This window comes from Cyclopterus lumpus, chromosome 9, assembly GCF_009769545.1.
Source record: "Cyclopterus lumpus isolate fCycLum1 chromosome 9, fCycLum1.pri, whole genome shotgun sequence".
NCBI classification, from domain to species: domain Eukaryota; kingdom Metazoa; phylum Chordata; class Actinopteri; order Perciformes; family Cyclopteridae; genus Cyclopterus; species Cyclopterus lumpus.
In genome coordinates, this window is record NC_046974.1 from 23,818,612 (window position 1) to 23,836,854 (window position 18,243).

An 18,243-nucleotide genomic window follows, 5' to 3' on the forward strand; every position below is an offset into this window, starting at 1 on the left:
ATCAAGAATCACATTTAAAATTCTTCTCCTCACCTACAAAGCCTTGATTGGTGATGCACCATCCTATCTTAAGGAGCTTGTAGTACCATATTGCCCCACTAGAGAGCTGCGCTCACTAAATGCGGGGCTACTTGTGGTTCCTAGAGTCCTAAAAAGTAGGATGGGAGCAAGAGCCTTCAGTTATCAAGCTCCTCTTTTATGGAACCAGCTTCCACTTTCAGTCCAGGAGGCAGACACAGTCACCTCATTTAAGAATAGACTTAAGACTTTCCTGTTTGATAGTGCTTATAGTTAAGGCTGAATCAGGTTTGCCCTTGTCGAGCCCCTTGATATGCTGTTATAGGCTTATAGGCTGCTGGGGGATGTTTTAGGATACACTGAGCACCTATCTCCTCTTCTCTCTCTCCTTATGGATGAATTTACATCTCTCCATTGCACCTTATTAACTCTGCTTCCTCCCCGGAGTCGTTGTGACTTCACGTCTCATAGGGTCCGTTGGAGCTGGCGGTGTCCGATGCCTGATGAGCCGGCCTCCCGCGTTGGCCCTGCTGATGCGTCCCGCCCCCCCTCCTCTCTACCTCCTTCTGTTTCATGGATTGGAGTTCCATTCATACATTGTCATATTCATGTAATTTGTTTATGTAACTTTGTAAATGCTGTTCATTCTGTACATATCTATTGCATCTGTCCATCCGGGGAGAGGGATCCTCCTCTGTTGCTCTCCTGAAGGTTTCTTCCCTTTTTTCCCTGTGAAAGGTTATTTTTGGGGAGTTGTTCCTGATCCGATGTGAGGTCCTGGGACAGGGATGTTGTATGTGTACAGATTGTAAAGCCCTCTGAGGCAAATTTGTAATTTGTGATATTGGGCTATACAAAATAAACTGAATTGAATTGAATTGAATTAGCACCCACCCTCCAGTTCCCCCTCAGGTCACTTCCTCATCGTATGATTTCTTACAAAATTCCCCTCGTCCAACAAATCCTGTCAATTTTCGCTACTCTGTAAGGTTTAGGAAAAGACCGTGAGGTACTTGGTTAGGTTTAGGAATAGGTAATTGTTTGGGTGAAAATAACTACAAAAGTGTAACTGAAGCATGCAATTTATGTTACAAATGCATCAACGGTGACTTCTCTTTTCGCATGGGAAGGGAACAGCTGTCTCCTGAGTGAAAGACTAATGTTTGTGGGACAGGCCGCCCCGTGTGGGCTTTTGTGGTCTGTATACGTTAAAACCATACGAAAATATTGGATACCGTATTTTCCGCACTATAGGGCGCACTGGATTATAAGGCGCACTGTCAATGAATGGTCTATTTTCGATATTTTTTCATAAATAAAGCGCACCCGACTATAAAGCGCATCAAGCGAAACAAAACAAAACAGTCAGTCAGTCAAACTTTATTAAACGTGTTCACAATAACTCTCAACATTGTTCAAACGTTAATGAGCGTATTCACATTAACTCCCAACCTTGTTCAGTTGTAACACGCAAAAAAAAGTCTGATACCGCTAAATCAAACGTTAGCGTAACTCTGTGTGGTCTTCTTTACTTGGCGCAGGTCATCTTCTTGCTTCCTCCACTTCCGTACCATTGATTAATTAATTTTGAATTCTCTCGCAGCGGCTCTATTCCCATGTTCTACTGCGTGACTGATAGCCTTGAGTTTGAAGTCCGCGTCGTAAGCGTGTCTCTTGACAGGTGCCATTTTGGGGTCCTTATACACACACACTGTAATATTATGGCGAAGCACAGTATGTATTACTCCGCGACGCTCCTGACTACGGTAGCCGTAAAGGGGTGTTCACACCAAACGCGTTGCGAATCTTTCGCACGTCTGGATCCCATGTAAAGTCAACGCACAGACGCGTTTCGTTGAAATTCGCCGGGCGTTGCGATACACGCGTTTCGTGCGTTGCGAAATTTCGCCAGAGTTGAAATATTTAAACTTCCAATGCGAGTTGCAAAAGTTGCGCAACTCGCCAGCCAATCAGCGTTGAGATGCCCGTTGGGCTGCTGCTGCTCTGGTAGCGCTGGAAGCGGAAGCTATCGAGACGGAGTCGGTGAAACTCCCCGAGCTGTGTGAGCCTACGGGTGATGTTATGAACCCAAACACCAGGGCGTTAGATGTTCCGACGTTCATGGGATGTCCACAACAAGTATAAAGCAGAACTAGTGGTTATTTCGACCGTGGTGGATGGTGGAATTTATAATTGTTTTTACCGAGACAAGCCACGGAGATAAGCCACACACCCTTTTCGCAACTGGTTGCGAAAGACACAAATGAACACAACTTGACTGGCGAATAAACTGACGCGTTATAAAGCCGTTTGGTGTGAACACACCATAATGCTGCAAGCGGTGCGGCTTTGTAGTTTACCAAAGTCGTACTAAAACATTTTGACAGAGCGCCGTGTACCACACAAAATCGCTTCGAGGTCAGTAAGCACAACCAGAATTAATTCATAAAAAGGCGCTCCGGATTATAAGGCGCACTGTCGTTTTTTGAGAAAATTAAAGGCTTTTAAGTGTGCCTTATAGTGCCGAAAATACGGTATATATATTTTGGTGCTGATACCTTTTGTACTTTTACTAAAGTAGAAGTTTAAATACTGGACTTTTACTTGCCACTGAGTACTTCTATGTTATAGTGTTGCTACTTTTACTTCAGTAACAGATCTGAATACTTCTTCCACCACTGGTGATAGGTCATCTATAAAGTGGGAAAAGTTTAAATACACTCTGGGCTTGATTAATAAATTGAAAGGATAAAGTATAGAAGCAATTCCTGCACCGCTATGCAAATGAATAGAAAACTATATCTTAAAGCCTGTAACTGACAACCACAATATTATACAATCATTGTAGAGTCCCTTTCTTTTGTCAATGTCAAGATTATCATGCCTCTCAGACATTTTTCTTATAGTTATTTTTTTTCCCTCTTGTGAGGGCTGGCCGATCCATCAGGGAGATTAGAGTGGGTGAGATGTAGGACCTTAATAATAATGATGAAAAACCCAATAATAACATTTGAAAATATAAACTAATGCATGATCAGTGGGTGACAGGGCTAAATGCCTCTTGGTGTTGTCTTGTGAAACCTTGCGGCTGGGGCCTCGTGGAGGTTGAGAAAGCTTCATGGCTGTGACGTCCGACGTGGAATAATAATAAGGCAGACCCAGCTAGGCGTGGGTGGAAGTCTGGATAGAGAGTCAGTGAGAGTCAGTTGTTCCACCCAAATGCCGGCTTAAGACTGCAGAGCCCTGTCTCAACACGCATTTTATACAAGTCAAAAGGGAAATAGTTTCTCAGATCGCACCAGTAATCATGACGTGGTGAGGGAATTATCCTTTGAAATTTGAAGCTGTTTCCTTCAAGGTGAAAGTTACAGACGTTCAAGGTCACTCGTGTGTTGGTTAATTATTCTATATACTTTAAGTGGAGACCACTGGTCTCCACTTAATCACTATAGGTGATTAGGTAAGTTTATATCTGTTTTTTTGGGGTATATTTTGCATATGTATATAACGGCAGTTTCAAAATGCTTGTATTATTTTGTTCCATATTAGAGTCAACGGTTTTTTACTGAGGGAATGTTGGATATCCATCCATATATCTGAAAATACTGTCAACGGCCATAAAAAAAGGAGCAATTTGTCTATGTATTTTGGAATAGAATGTTGTATAAAACCAGCTACGAATGATGTATGAACAACCCCCTCTGTGAAAACCTGTGAAAACCTTCAGGTTATAGAGAGGAATGAAAACTGGAACGTTTATTATTATAGGTGCTGCTGAAGTGGAGATTTCTGGCACAGTTTTGAAAGATATATTTTGTCAAATTAAATACAAATAAATAGGGTAAAAAAAACATCCACAGTTGATTAGTAAAATTCTAAAATATTTCTTGTATTACAATTTATTTCTGAAATATTCTATTAAAATATTCAAATGAGGCATTAGCTAATGGCACATTTGTGAATTTAGGATAAATCTACAGACACAAATAGACAAAGCAGTAAAATAAACAGATACATGTGTATTCTAGATTTGCTACGTTTAAATACCACACTACAGTCTGGTTTAATTAACCTCCAAACGACGACCCTCTCCATTTGATCTCTCTCTCTCTCTCTCTCTCTCTCTCTCTCTCTCTCTCTTTCTTTCTTTCTTTCTTTCTCTCTCTCTCTCTCTCCCTCCTCCTACCGTTGTTGACTGGTTGGGCAGGTTACGTAACACATGTATGCCTTACGCACGTGGACACAGCAATACTAGCTGGCCATAGTCTTGACGGATTAAACATTATCATCGACCCAGTGATCATAATGTTCACATGCAAACTGCGTTTTAGCACCGAGGCGCAAAGAATAATGTCGAGGTCAAGATAGAGTTTTTTAACAAACCAAAAATGACTCGACCATAAATTAAAAGAATAAATAACAATAAATGAAAGCAGACTTCAGGGAGGGAACAGCCATCCTGTATATAACCTTAACTGAAAGCTATATCCGAAGGCACACTGTTACTATCGTGCTGTGTGTATTTTTGTTTATGGTTGGGGGCAAAAAAATGCATTTGGTCGTCTTTCTTCTCCTTCTAAAGGCTTTTTATTTAAACAATTAAAATAAATAAATTATACGAGAACGGGCCTATGTCCTTCAACATTATAATTATTCCTGCTGTTAAAGAAAACGATTGTAATATATTGTGGACAATTTCAGATATTTTGAATAATAAAGTCAGATATTTAGCTAAATGCTTATGTAATTGTTCATTGTTGATGGTATTTACCGAGTGCTCGATCCAATATACCACAGTATTAACCCCCCTACATTGTGTCACCATGCCCTCAACAGATTGACCACTACCACTCCCCTCCCCTCTTCCCTGTCTCACTCTATACCCCCCCCCCCCCTTCATCCCTTTAGCTGTCATCCCGAGCAGCGCTGAGACGGCGGCTCGATCCCTAAACGCCCGGATGAGAGCAGCAGGCGACGTTCAGGGCAATATGGTCGCGTGAGTCGTGGACAACCATTCCATTCCATTCCGGGTGGTTGTGGGCAAACGACGACGACAGCCACTGCTGGAATCTGTGACATTTTCGACGCGACCCACGGAGAGCGGTTCTGGGAAAATACACAGGCAGCGATAGAGGCGTGGAGGCGGAGAGGAACGGCACATTTCCCCCCTCTTTCTGCGGTGTCCTATTTCGTTGGTAAGTACATTTTCTCTGGCAAAAAAACAAAAAAACGCTGCCCCTGTGTCTCCCCCCACCCCTCGACGGGGCTTCTACCTTGTTTAGCCACTTTGCTCGCGCATTTCTTTGTGGTGAGCGTGTTTGCGTGCTGCGTTTGAGGGAGGAGGAACGGGGCCTGGTGAGTGTGAACTACAGCGTTAAAACTGAAAATGTCCAGTGTGTGTTTGTTAAAAGCGGCTGCTGCGGCTCGTTACCACGCAGTTTTTAAACGTGTGTGTATATATATATATATAGCCGTGTGGCTTTTCACATCACGGCTATCAAATGTCGTATATCGCCACAAGTGTTTCGCATCGTGGTCTTTGCGTGCTCGAGGCATTGTTGCCACTGGTCAACCACCGACCGAGTGAATGGAGCTGCTACACGTGTGCGCGTGTGTGTGTGACTCCACATCCGATTTAGTATCACGGTAGTATTGACACTGGTCTGGTGTTCTGTCTACTTGTCTGAACCAGAGTGGGGAAACTTAAAAGGGAAGGGGGAGAGCGAGCGAGAGAGCGAGCGCTTGGCCCAGAGCACGAGCATCAAAATCACTTCAATCACTGTTAATCACGCGAGTTCATTACACTCTTCAGCTCTCTCTGACAAGGCGGGCCGAACGCACCGGGGCATGCGCACTGCGCGCCGTCATCGACCGCCCCGTTGCCCAACAATAATTAGAAGTTTGGGGACTAGCCTATCTCCCGCAGCGCTTCGTGGCTTTTCTTTTTAAATGTGTCTTTTGTCACGTTGTACTCCCGTGTTGTTCAACCGCGGATGGTCTCATTGTTTTCAGCGGGACACTCGGGGGGAACGAACCGGATCTGTTCACCTGCATATTTCGTGTCTGCGATATAGGACGCGAGACATTCGCTATGACGTGTTATATTGCTTCCCCCCTCCCCCGGGGCAAGCCTCTTCCTTTGTCAACCATGATAGATAAATATTGTCCAACAAGAGAAGTCACCAACACTGGAACAGGGTCAAAATAGAGGGGTGGAAAGAACAGCAGGAACACCCTGCAAAATAAGTATTAAGATGTAGGAGTACACGTACCACACTATAAAAAATAGTTCTGCGTAGAAAGTGTTGTGTGCATGTGTTCTCAGCAAAACTCAATGCAAAACTAGGCCCAGTCTGAGTGCTATGCTTTTTTTAAACATATGTTGTTATTAGATTATTATTATGCATTAACTAATGTGTCATTATGCATTATGTGTCAGCAGTAGCTAATTTACTGCTACGCACTATAATAAAATATTATATATATATATATATATATATATATATATATATATATATAATACATCTAGTGCAGTGAAAAGTACAAATGCAAGCTCTAAAATGCAGTGGAGTAACGGTATGAAGTAGCATGCCACGGAAATACATGTAAAGTACTAGTACCGTACATCAAGTTGGTACGCAGATGCTGCAGTAGTTTTTGCGACGGAGAGCATTTATTGTGCGCCTGTTGGTGTGGGTTGCATTAGATTGTCACGTGTTCCTGTTATTCTGTCCACTCCCTCTTATTCCAACGAGAACATGTCACATTCAATGTTTTATTTTTATATTTCACTCCCCTTCCCCAACACTAAACATGTCTTATCCTATGGCCTACATAGGCAGTGGAAGCACATAGTGCTCGAGTTAATGATTAATCTGCTTTTTACGATAAGAAAGAGTGAGAAGAATGGCAGATTTTTCCCCTCCCAGTTGTTTTCTCATAAAAGCTTTGCTTAGAAAATGTCAGAGCTTTTCTTTCAACTTTTAATTTTTTTATACACAGCAAGGGCTCGTAAAGAGCCACATACACCGATTGCTGTATCTCCTCCAGCCATAAAGGTTACAAGACGGATTTGAAATCGTATTGATAAGATAGGCAGATTAATGACTTCCCCTCCTTTTTTTCTTTTTTTTTTTTTTATATGAGCAAGCGGTCCGGGGGCTTTTTTTGTTGACCACCTCATGAGATAAGGACCATGACGCCAGCCTCTCCCTCTCCATTGTTTGGAAGCATTCCCAGCTATCTGTGAAATAAGCCATTATGAAAACGGCACTGGAATGTTTTCACGGCTCCTCACGCTTCTTCGCTTGTGTTTACGCCTCAGATGCAGCATTCCTAGAAACTACCTGAAAAGGTCATTTAGTGCACCCACACAGTCTTAATTTGCTGTTTTGTACGTTCGCTCTCCTAGAGCAAAATTGGTTAAACTTTTGGAAAAGAGGGGGGGGGGGGAGGGGGGGGGGGGGGACTTTTTAAATAATCCATAATAACAAAATTCTATCACTACCTCGTGAAATTCAGTTCACACAAAGAGCCGGAATACATTTTAATTTTGACTGTACTTTGACCTGCCCTTTTTGTGAGTGTAATCCTTCCGGAAGGGAAAAAAACAAAAAGCAAACACTGGAGCCAGAGTGATTCACACTAAACTGGAGGTCCGCGTTGACAAGGTGCAGACTGTTTTTTTTTTCTTCTTTTTTTGTGCTAACCCACGAATCCCAATAGACACATTGAGCTGGTGCACATTTAAAACAGCAGTCAGGTCTGGCAGCTACCGCTCGTGTTTCTGGAAGTCATGGGAGGTCTGTGTGCACATTATGTAATGTTGTCATGTTCAACACGATGCCAAGAGAGCAAGTGAGTCGGACCAGTTTTTCGGCACGGAGGTGTGCTTTCTCGGGACATGCAGACACATTTTTGCCATCCTTGCACGTGACAATGCGTTGCTACATTATTGCCCGATTTATCGGTCTAGCTGTGGCTTTGGACTATTTGTCCGACAAACAGATTTTCACAGTCTTGTTGACATTTCTAGCGAGCACAGAGTGGCGGTGTCCGGCCGCTGAAATGTCTCGACAGTTATCAGATGGCTTAGGAGGACGTTTTGTACAGACTGGCGTGATCCCGAGAGGATGAATCCTGATGACTTTGGTGATCCCCCGACTTTCCCTGCAGCATACTTGTGCTCGCTCTCGGGTTGACCTCTGACGTCAGTTGCCATGATTCGCAGCACCTGTCCCAGTTGGTTTAAATGCCAGTGTGGGGGGCTGCTGTTGCCGTATTGTATCCTGAAGATAGCCAGAACATTGATCTTAATTAGTTTCCCCATTCTTTTTTTAGCCCTCTAGCGCCACCGTGAGGTTTGAGTGAGAGCGATTTTCATAACTGTTGATAGGGTGGCCTTAAAACTTGATAGGCGTCCATATTTTTCAAATTCATTCGAGCTCTACGTTTATGACAAATACCTGCAAAACTATATATATATGGTTTTGTATTGTACATTATTTACATTTTTATAATCAAAGTCCGCTCTCAGAGTTGAGAAGCAAATCCACATTTTCCAAGAAGACGTGACCTTTCTATGTCTCATGTCGAGCCGTGGGAAAAGAGGCAACGTACGTTAAATGCACCAAAGTCGCTTCTTGTTTCCATGACTGTAGGGGCCCAGCGTGCGGGTCGCCCCCTTTTGCCAGTGGGTGCATCCGCGTCTCCGCGGGTGACAGAGGCAGTTGGCACCGGGGCTGTCCATCGACGAAGAACAGTCCGTCTCTCTGATCGTGGCCCACCTCGCTGCCCTCAGCGATACAATCACACTGTTATGTCTGAGCCCTCTTTGGCCATGACATCATCAAATGATGGCGCAGGGAGAGTGGGAAGCTTTGTGTGTGTGTGTGTCTCTGCTTGTAAACGGCATTGCTCAATCCATGTTATTTCTCCCAAAAAAACTGGTTAAGCATGTTGTCGATCAAGGGGAGCTGATAACGCGTCCTTTTTTTATTATCAAGAAAGGTCAAACGGAGAACAGACAGGGAGCGGGAAGGGTTGTTGTTGTTGTTGTTGTAGAGCGCATGTCGCTGAAAACAAAGTTCAGAAAACAGCACTTTTTCTCTTGATGATTTCATTCCAGCATTGCTTCAGGGTCAGGGCACCATTAAAATCCAAACCATCTCAGCTCTTAATTGGACTACTTTTACAACCACTGCTCCAGTTTTAAGTCCCAGTGTTTAACCAGATCTAAGTTGCCTAGACGCAAAAACAACCCGCTGCATTTAAATGCTTAGATATTTGTGGTCTGCACACATGTATATGTACACCGCCGGTTTCAGGGAAGTCCTGTCTAGTGGGCGAGAGCACGAGAGGCGATTTTAAAATTGCCGTGTGACTGCTTATCCTGGCCTGCATGTTTTTTCTTCCTCTGACCTGTTGCGTGATTTTGGCAGCGTTTGTCCTCTCCACTCGGGGCCATGAGAGACTTTTTTTTCTTTTTTTGTAGCGTTTCTGGTGGCCTTCTGTGTGCGGCAGGGTCCGTATCAAAGCGCCGTCGCACAGAGCGTCTCTTGTTTTGGGTGCTGGCCCGGTGTTAACTATGCTAATGACAGGCTTTTCTTGCTGAACTGTGAGGCATTGTGCTTTTTTATTTATGGGCGGTAGAATGGACATTGCTTCCCCATTCTTCTCGCTCAAGTACATTTGCTCAGGAGCTCGGCTTTAATGACTCTCGATATCACAACATTTGCCACCGAGGCTCCCCTGACTTTTGGAAGTTTTTTTGACGACAAAGCACCGTGAGAGAAGCATGGGGGAAAAAGTTATTTGTGGAGTTCAGGAAGGTTCGTCCCGTCAGCAACACATTTAGTTGTTGCTACTGTTGCCTCTGGTTATCCAAAAGAGCTAGTTTTTAAATCGGAAGATGCCTGTGTGGGTGAGCTGCACAATATTGACAAAAAAAATATTTTTTGCTAATTTAACATTTCAGTGTGGATTACTTATCTCCTCGTTTGTCGCTCAATTCTGAGTTGGAAGTCTGGTGAAAGTAAGGCAAGTTTTTAGGGCTGTTTAGGACGACCACAAAAATTCATGACCTCCATAAGATTTTGTCAGCTGATTGATGAGCTGATATAATTGACTTTAAGTCTCGGGGTCAGATGGGCTCGTAGATTTCTCATGAAACATTAAAAAAAGCATTTAAAAAAAAGAAGATTAATTGACGAAAGAAATTGTCCGAAACTACTAATAATTTTCTTTCTTCTCCTAAATGTTGACAGACTAATGATTCTGCTGTGCAAGAAGCTGGTTTTTGGGGTTGCAGTCTGATGGAGACAATTCAGTGATAAACTACATATTTTCTAAATTAATCCTACAGACATAACCTCGTGAACAAGACATGTGTTTTAAATTGTTCAGGAGCTTGTGGAAATCATGCTGTTTGAACAGGTGTGAGCTCACGTGTCCGTGTCTGAACCCTTGCCCTTCCCAGACCGGACCCTGTCCATCGCGCTGTGCCGTGTTGACGGCATTGCCGCCATATTTAGTTTTTTTTGCGGTTTTAAATGTGCGGATGGGGCAGGGCTCCATGTAAGGATGAGCAGCTGGCTGACTGGTTACTGCGCACGCACACACACACACACACATACACACACACACACACACACACACACACACACACACACACACACACACTCATGTGACGCTGCTATTTCTGGCCAAATTCATCTCTCCTCCCCCATCCGCCTTTAGCAACAAGAGCGAGCAGAGGATACGTGAAACCTCAGAAAGCTGCGAGGCTGGAGTTGGGGTTGTGGGGGGGGGTCCCAAGCTAGGTGGAGCAGTGGCATGTACGAATGCAAATCATTCTGTAGGAGATCAAATGGAAGGGAAGGCACGGCGCACTGCTGTCACGCAAGTTGACATGATGTCAAGAGACAGGGTGCTTACTTAACAGGCCATTTAGAAATCCAATTTTCTAAATAGTTAACTGTCAGCGCAACACTAAAATGGGTTACTATGGTTACTGTGATTTGGGATGCAATGTGTGCCTCACTGTGTGGAAGAGACTGGTATCATTCTTTAACGTGCAAGATGACGTCGGGCTTCACCTCAAGATTGCTTTGTAGAACAACAATAAATACATAAATATCAATTCACTGATTTTAAAACAATGAATCATACAGCAGCAAATTGTCACAGATACCCTATCCGGCATCGGCTTGACACAGTGACGCGCCATTTGACAGTCTAGCTTGGTTTAGTAGTCCCGGCTGTGGCAGTGAGCCGATCACACGTCGCAGTGAAACAAATAGTCTTTTTCTTTCTTTTCTCCTTCTAGAGCTGGGCACTAAAAAGGACCGATTGCCGGTATGGTTTGACCGGAGAAGTTACTATACTTGTTGTTACTTAGTTATTTACCTTTTTTTTTTAAAACCCCAAACCGCCAAATCAGTGAGATCAGTTAAGGTGGAATGTAACCGAACCGTGCCCTGACATGTTAGAGGCACTATTCTCATTCAGCATCCAAATGACACATCTTAATCGTGCAAAGGTTTAAACGCTAAATGAACTGCAGGATATTACAGCAAATTATGTCTTTGATGTCACCCGTATGACAATTAATTATACAGAGAAAATACTATTGTGATCACATGCGATGACTGCGCTGAATCGTGTCATTACGCTTAACAAGTATTAAGGGGATTTTTTCTTTTTTTTTTCTTTTTAAAGGGGGACTAATCAGGGCATTCAAAACTGAGGAGACGATTAGTGGTCTAATAAAGGTCTCGTTGCCCTATTTTTTTTTTTCAATAATGGTAAATTGCATAGTTGGTCCTCTCTAGCTGTATGATATTCCAAACAGAGAAATGAGCAATGTTAAGTGGGTTTTATAGGCCAGTAGACTATGGGAGACTTGGATTGAGTATCTGTCCACTGTTTTTACTTTTCACAATGAGCGCTGTTCACCAAAGAAAAACTCAAGTTGACTTTAGAATGTTTCGCTAACAGGAAACTTAACAAAGTCGCGTACGGTGTTTAGGCCATACAACAATTCAGCTCAGACGGACTGCCAGACTCTAGGTCTGTAGGATCCTGGTAGTTGCCTGCGCCAATCTATACCAATCTATATTGAAAAGGTGCTGCAATATTTGCATCGATGCCGGTATGAATAGTTCTGATGTGAAATATTTTCCGGGGTGTGTCTTTTCGCTTTTTTTTTTTTTCTTCCATAAAAGTAGCAGGTAGCTAGGCTGTTGTAATGACAGACAGCTGAGAAGCCTCAGAACTGACACCTAAAGAATTGTGTGGATTCTGTGGCGCTGCGTCCTCGTCAGTATGTGGGAAGCTAACAATGTTGTCGTCATTTATAGACACACTGTCAAATTAAAATGGTTTGTCACTATTACTATAAGTGGATGACTATGCAACTCATCAACCACTTTTTAGAGCCTCTTTTGAATGTCATGATTAGATGTCAATAATATTGAGTAATGTCAAGTATGCTGCGGTTCGTTACCACGCAGTTTTTAAACGTGTGTGTATATATATATAGCCGTGTGGCTTTTCACATAGTATATATGCTGAATTATTCAAATCTTCTATAGAAAACATGACTTTTCTCCAACTGACTGAACAACTGTTTGATTTGTATCCAAGTCTATTCATGTAGAAACAAAGGAAGTTTGCTGCGCTCATACAGCTTGTTCATGTAGAACACAAATACAGGCTTGTAGTTTGTTTAATTCATAGGATACAATAGCAATATTTAGATTATATACACATATATACATATATTTTTATATTGCAGTTTGATAATTCCATAAAATCGTCATTGATGTCTGCCAAAGAGGCCAAACCCTCCCAATTAGTTCTGGCGCAGTTCTGCTGCAGCTTTATCGCGCTCCTCGTCATCATCAGCAAAGTGAAAGTTGGAGTGGAGGTGATGCATCTAGCCATGATTTGATTTCTTCAATTCCATAAAGGCGCAATGGATCATTATGAAGTAATGTCGGGGGTGGGGTGAATTATACTTTAGTGGAGGCAGCTGTTTATCTCAGCAGGTTTTTCACTGACGATAAACTACAGCTTGCACAGCAGTTGCTGCAGCAGTGAGAAGGACTCAAAGAGACCGCCAACTTTAAATGGCATTTACAGCAAAGTCCATGTGTTGAAAAAGGGGAAAAAACAACTACAAAAAAAAGTCTCAAGGAAACAATTAGAGGTGACCCTCCGTTACCGGAACACCAGCAGACCGCTTGTCACAACGAGTTTGTGTCAGCATGGAGCGCACTGCGTCGTCACAAAGAAAAGTAGCCCATGTCACACAGCCTCCAACGATCGCCGTGCTCCTAAAAAAAAAGATCGTGAGATGCCGCAGCTGTGCTAAATCGTTTGATTAATTGATTGCGTTTGAGGTTTATGATCTTTGATTACAAGTATTGGAGTTTCATGATGTGATGACACTGGTCACACAGTGTGTGTGTGTACTGTGTCTTTTTGAGATTAACTCATCCATGCGTCCGAATAGTTGCGTCCGCAGCCACCCAGATCTGGGCGGTATTTTCACCCTGTGTGACAAGTCGCAATCGTGGTTTTTTGTTGGTGGAACTCACTCGGGTCTCCATCGATCCTTTTCAAAGGGAAACTTGAGGTCTTGGATAGAACGGATCCGGATGTGCTCCTCGATGGAGAATGTATAATAGATTGTTCTCGCGTTTGTGTTGGTGAGGCTTGCCTTCATTGCTTCCTCTTTAGGATCCATTATTGCACAAACGTTGGTCATGGCACATTTTTTTAATTTACAGCTCATATAAGCAACACAGGAACCACAATAACATGTGTCACTCACTACCCGATTCTTATATCCGACTCGATCTGTACTGCACGTGTGCAACTCAAAGGAAGGAATGAGAAGGAAGCAAATACTGTACACAAGAAGTGGTTTCTTAGACTGCTCTTGCGACGCCTTGAGTTTGCAGATTTCGCTGTCGCCATCTTGGATTACGTCCGGCGTTATCCACAACCGTTGAACAGAAGTGACAGAATGCGGACGAGTGACGTAGAGACGCCGTGTATGTCTGGTAGTGGCAGCGACCTGTCAATCACAGTAAGCCTAAAGCATACCCTGCTTTATGGTCTGTACAGAGTGGTCTCCCACAGTAAAGACACGCTGTGCTGAACGCCCCCTGTAGTTTACTCTACGGTATATGACCAGCTTTACCACCTGCCTTCCTATTGCATGATATTGTGTATAGATATCATTACAACTTTTGATACCGAGCTTCAGCACAGTTACTAAAACTGCCTTTTACTTTAGTGAAAATCCCCCCAAAAATTAGATTTAAAATGTAGGAAATCTGACCACATCGGGTGCCAACTCTTTCTGACGGTGCTGACACCTTGCGAATCACTACCCAACCCTTGTAAGGGTCTATCAAATGCCACTTTGTACACTTAAAAATAAACGTTTCCCTTGAGGGACCCCTTGATGCGATTATGGGTGCCACGTGAACACACCTCCCCCCCTGACCACCCATTGTGACCGCTCCAAGTACCACTCTCGCAGCTCAGTCCGGGTGGGCCTTGTCGGCCAATGCTAATGCTAGCAGCACATTTTTCAGCATTACTCTTAGTTTTCTTAGAATAACAACGGCGGGGTAATCCACTGACTCGCAGGTCTAATCTGTCCGGCCTTGTGTCTCCTCTGTGGTGTGTAGGCTGATGTTAAACATATAGTTAATGCGCTGTGTGTACACGTGTCTGTAGATGAGTGTCAGAGGCCTGGCATTCCTGTAAAGTGGTGGCAGAGCAAAGAACCCCATGTCCGCCCTCCACCCATCACCCACCGCCCCCGCCACGTCTCGCACTACGTGCGCACAGCAGCAGGTCTAATCAAAGCACTCCATAATGCTATTAGCTGGGTCATGTGCTGGAAGCCTGGATTAGGAGCAGGAGGGCACAGGTCACTAGATCCATCTTTGGGGGGGGGTCTCTCTCTCTCTCTCTCTCTCTCTCTCTCTCTCTCTCTCTATCTCTTCCTCTCCTGATCTTTTAAACCTCACATGTGGGGACACCGCCGTTCAAGGTCGCGGACTTCCGTCCTGCTGTAGTTACTCAGAGTTAATAGAAACAAGTCCGCGTCATCATAATACTCTATAAAAAATACCCACAGTTGGTTTATCAGTTCATTTTTTTTCTTTCTGTCCTTACCTAATGAAGGTAATTATTTCCTCTCCCTGAAATATGTCCACACATAGTAAGCAAGCGATCCAGATGCTTTTAAACTCTATTCATGACCACCTGTTAGCACTGTGTAGACCTTTCCTATAATGCTATCACAGCTCACAGTGCTATGCAAAATACAACCCGCAATTGGCCGTGGATGGAGGTGCACATGACCGATTGCGTGAAACCTCCTATAACTGCATGAATATGAACATGTAACATATGTGTCGATTGAATCGACCAGATACACTCAATTGGCTTTTGCGCGGGGGCATCTTTTAAATGACAGGAGGCCAGGGGCCAGTTTATGAACACACATTAAACCTTCGGGTGGCACTTTATTATTCTAATTATTATTATTAGCGCTTATAGTCTAATTTGATGATTTTGATGCACCCTGGCTTACATTGTAAAGCCATTTTTTTTAAACGCGAATGAGAAAATGGAGGACAAGCCAAAACAAACTTGCCCGAATTCCCAAACGGGTCACGTTCATGAAGATATCGCTGGTCGGTCGCCAGAACGGAGAGGACAAGGCACATTCGTCCCTATTCGACGTGGCCTAAAACATCATGACTCATGTTCATGCCCCGCCTCTCCCCCTTCCACACGCACGCGCACAGCACCCACTTTACCCCAGTAACACATTTTAATACCACGCAGCCTGCCAAACGGCAGATTACCAGTCTCAGCAGTTGAGGAACAGGGAGGTTAGGTGGAGTGCCGAGTCTGATCAACAATTCTCCGCTTCCGCATCTAGAGATGAGGAGAGATCGGGGGGGTGGGGGGGGGGGGGGGGGGGGGGGGGGGTCAAAAGGGGGCCAGGCTTCACTATTGGGCACCGGCGCTGAATTGTGGAAGAGAACTGGAACTGTCTGGCTGAAGTGTGGGAGGGAGTGGTGGGGGCCGGGGGGGGGGTCAAGGGTAAGATGACTCCTACACTCGGGAACATAGAGGCAGATGGCAGGACGAGAAGAAAAGCCGAACTGCAGCCTTTTGTTGGTGCGTCCCAAGCTCGATCACGTCAGGGTCCTGTTATGTGGTGGGCCGGGCAAAGCAGAACGGGGACCCCTCACTGTTGGTAATAAAGCAGTTGGCTCTTTACTCACCTTTTTTGAGGCGCATTTCGACTGGTCAATTAGGGATCCCCGCTGAGAGCACGGTTTATTCTCAGAGGTGACTAATAGTTTCTGCTTTATTTTGGGCACTGCATCCTTTGTGTTGCTGCTATTTTGAGCCAGAGGGTTTTTAATGTACTGTATGTGCATGCCTCAGCTGGACCTTTCCAGAGAATTATTTCAAATGTCCCCCCTATTTAATTAACTTGACTCAAATCCGTGTAGAAATCCTATGAATGTCAGGCAGTCATGTTTTGTCTTTTTCTCACTTTCTCGTGTAAGGATGGCACAGCGCGTCCGTTTTAGTTACTCGAAACACTCAAACGGGGAGGAGCCCTTTGCAAGTCACTTTGCCATTTGGGGATGGGGGGCGAGGGAGAGAGTCAAACCTGTGCACAGTCTCGGCTGAAACCAGAGAGAGCTGACCTTAACAGAGTGTTTAAACATAAGGCTTACTCAATACTGGAAGACGGGGGGCTCTGATTGTTTGCTGATGTGATACGGCCCGCTCTAGTGTTGCTAAAGGCTGTGAAGCACGAGGTCGACATTTCTCTGATTTTTGTCATACCTTGAAGTTGGATTGGTGGAGGTGACCCGTCAACCGCCGTATTCACCTGCAGGCTGTTCGCAGCGCTTCACATGTATGTAGATGGTTTATTACTATCAGCCGTTTTATCGTCTGTGGTGAGTACCAATGACACCAAATCAATTGTCCTACAGCGCGTTAATGTACTTGGGGGTTCCTCGTTCTCAACAAACACTTTACAATACCATAATGCAGTTTCTCCAATCTAGGGACGCACCAAGGGCTGGGCGATTTTGTGGAGGAAATCAAATATCACATTATTTGTATGCATTTTTTTACGAAATACCTTGGTGCTTCTACCAAATATTTACACAACTGAGATTTGTGGTTATCATCAGTGATGTGATTATCATGACTGAGTGGGTAAAGGCAAGTAATAGAACAGTGTGGTAAGTTCAGAAAATGACATTGCTTCACTGTAACGCAGCCTGTAACACCAGTGATCGAAGACCATCTTGACTACATTTAATATCAAGCTCTACACACATCGATCTGACTTTTTTCAGTCCCGATGTTGATGGTGACAGTCGATATCGACAAATCTGATACTTTAATTAGTAGTTTTATTGTTTTAATTAGTAAGCTGTACGTCTTAATGTGTGAAAGGCAACATCAGACCGGACTTGAACATTGCAGCTTTTTTTCAATTCGAACAAAATGTACCAAATAAATACATAGATAACTAAATATAAATTGGATTTATAAAAATCTTCAAAATGAAAAGGAATTACAAATGTAAGTGTAACCTTTTAAATAAAGTTGTGTGTGTGTGTGTTTGTGTATAAACATACATTTAATTTAATACATCTGCGCCGTCGTCATTGATTTACCAAATAAATACATAGATATATAAATTAGATTCATAAAAATCTTCAAAATGAAAAGGAATTACAAATTTAAGTGTACACCTTTTAAATAAAGTTGTCATCATTGATACTTGATTTAGCTATCTGAATCTGAGGGCGACTGTGGGTCATTGGTTAGTAGCTCCGTCTTTCAATCAGGGGGTTGGCGGTTCAATCCCCGCCCTAGTCGATGTGTCCTTCAGCAAGAATGAATTGTGTCTACGGTGTATGAATGTAACATGATCGCTTTGGATAAAAGCGTCAGCTAAAATGAAATGTAATGTAATGAATCAGTATCGGTCCTATATCGGTATCCCAAATATAACAGCACATGTTGTCAGTTCCTGTGTCGAACCCTCACTAAAGTTAAGCTTTTTTTTCCTTTTTTTCATAAAGCTTAATGTTAAGAGGCAGTTTAGTTTTGAAGACCGTAGGACAGCAATCGGGATTCTAAAAGAGTGTA

The 18,243-nt window shown here is 43.5% G+C and overlaps 1 protein-coding gene across 7 annotated transcripts in view; it reads left to right on the forward strand.

The window, feature by feature from the left end:
• slc20a2 (solute carrier family 20 member 2) overlaps nucleotides 1-18,243 on the forward strand; it is a 46,353-nt gene that overhangs the window by 4,195 nt on the left and 23,915 nt on the right. For 5 of the 7 annotated variants that reach the window (XR_004609937.1, XR_004609938.1, XR_004609939.1 and 2 more), the window contains exon 2: nucleotides 4,927-5,213. The gene's annotated coding sequence lies outside the window, so the exon portion shown is untranslated. Of the gene's footprint in view, nucleotides 1-3,411; nucleotides 3,479-4,926; nucleotides 5,214-5,266; nucleotides 5,374-18,243 lie in introns of those variants that run through there. The other 2 variants (XM_034540614.1, XM_034540617.1) reach the window with 2 other exon arrangements.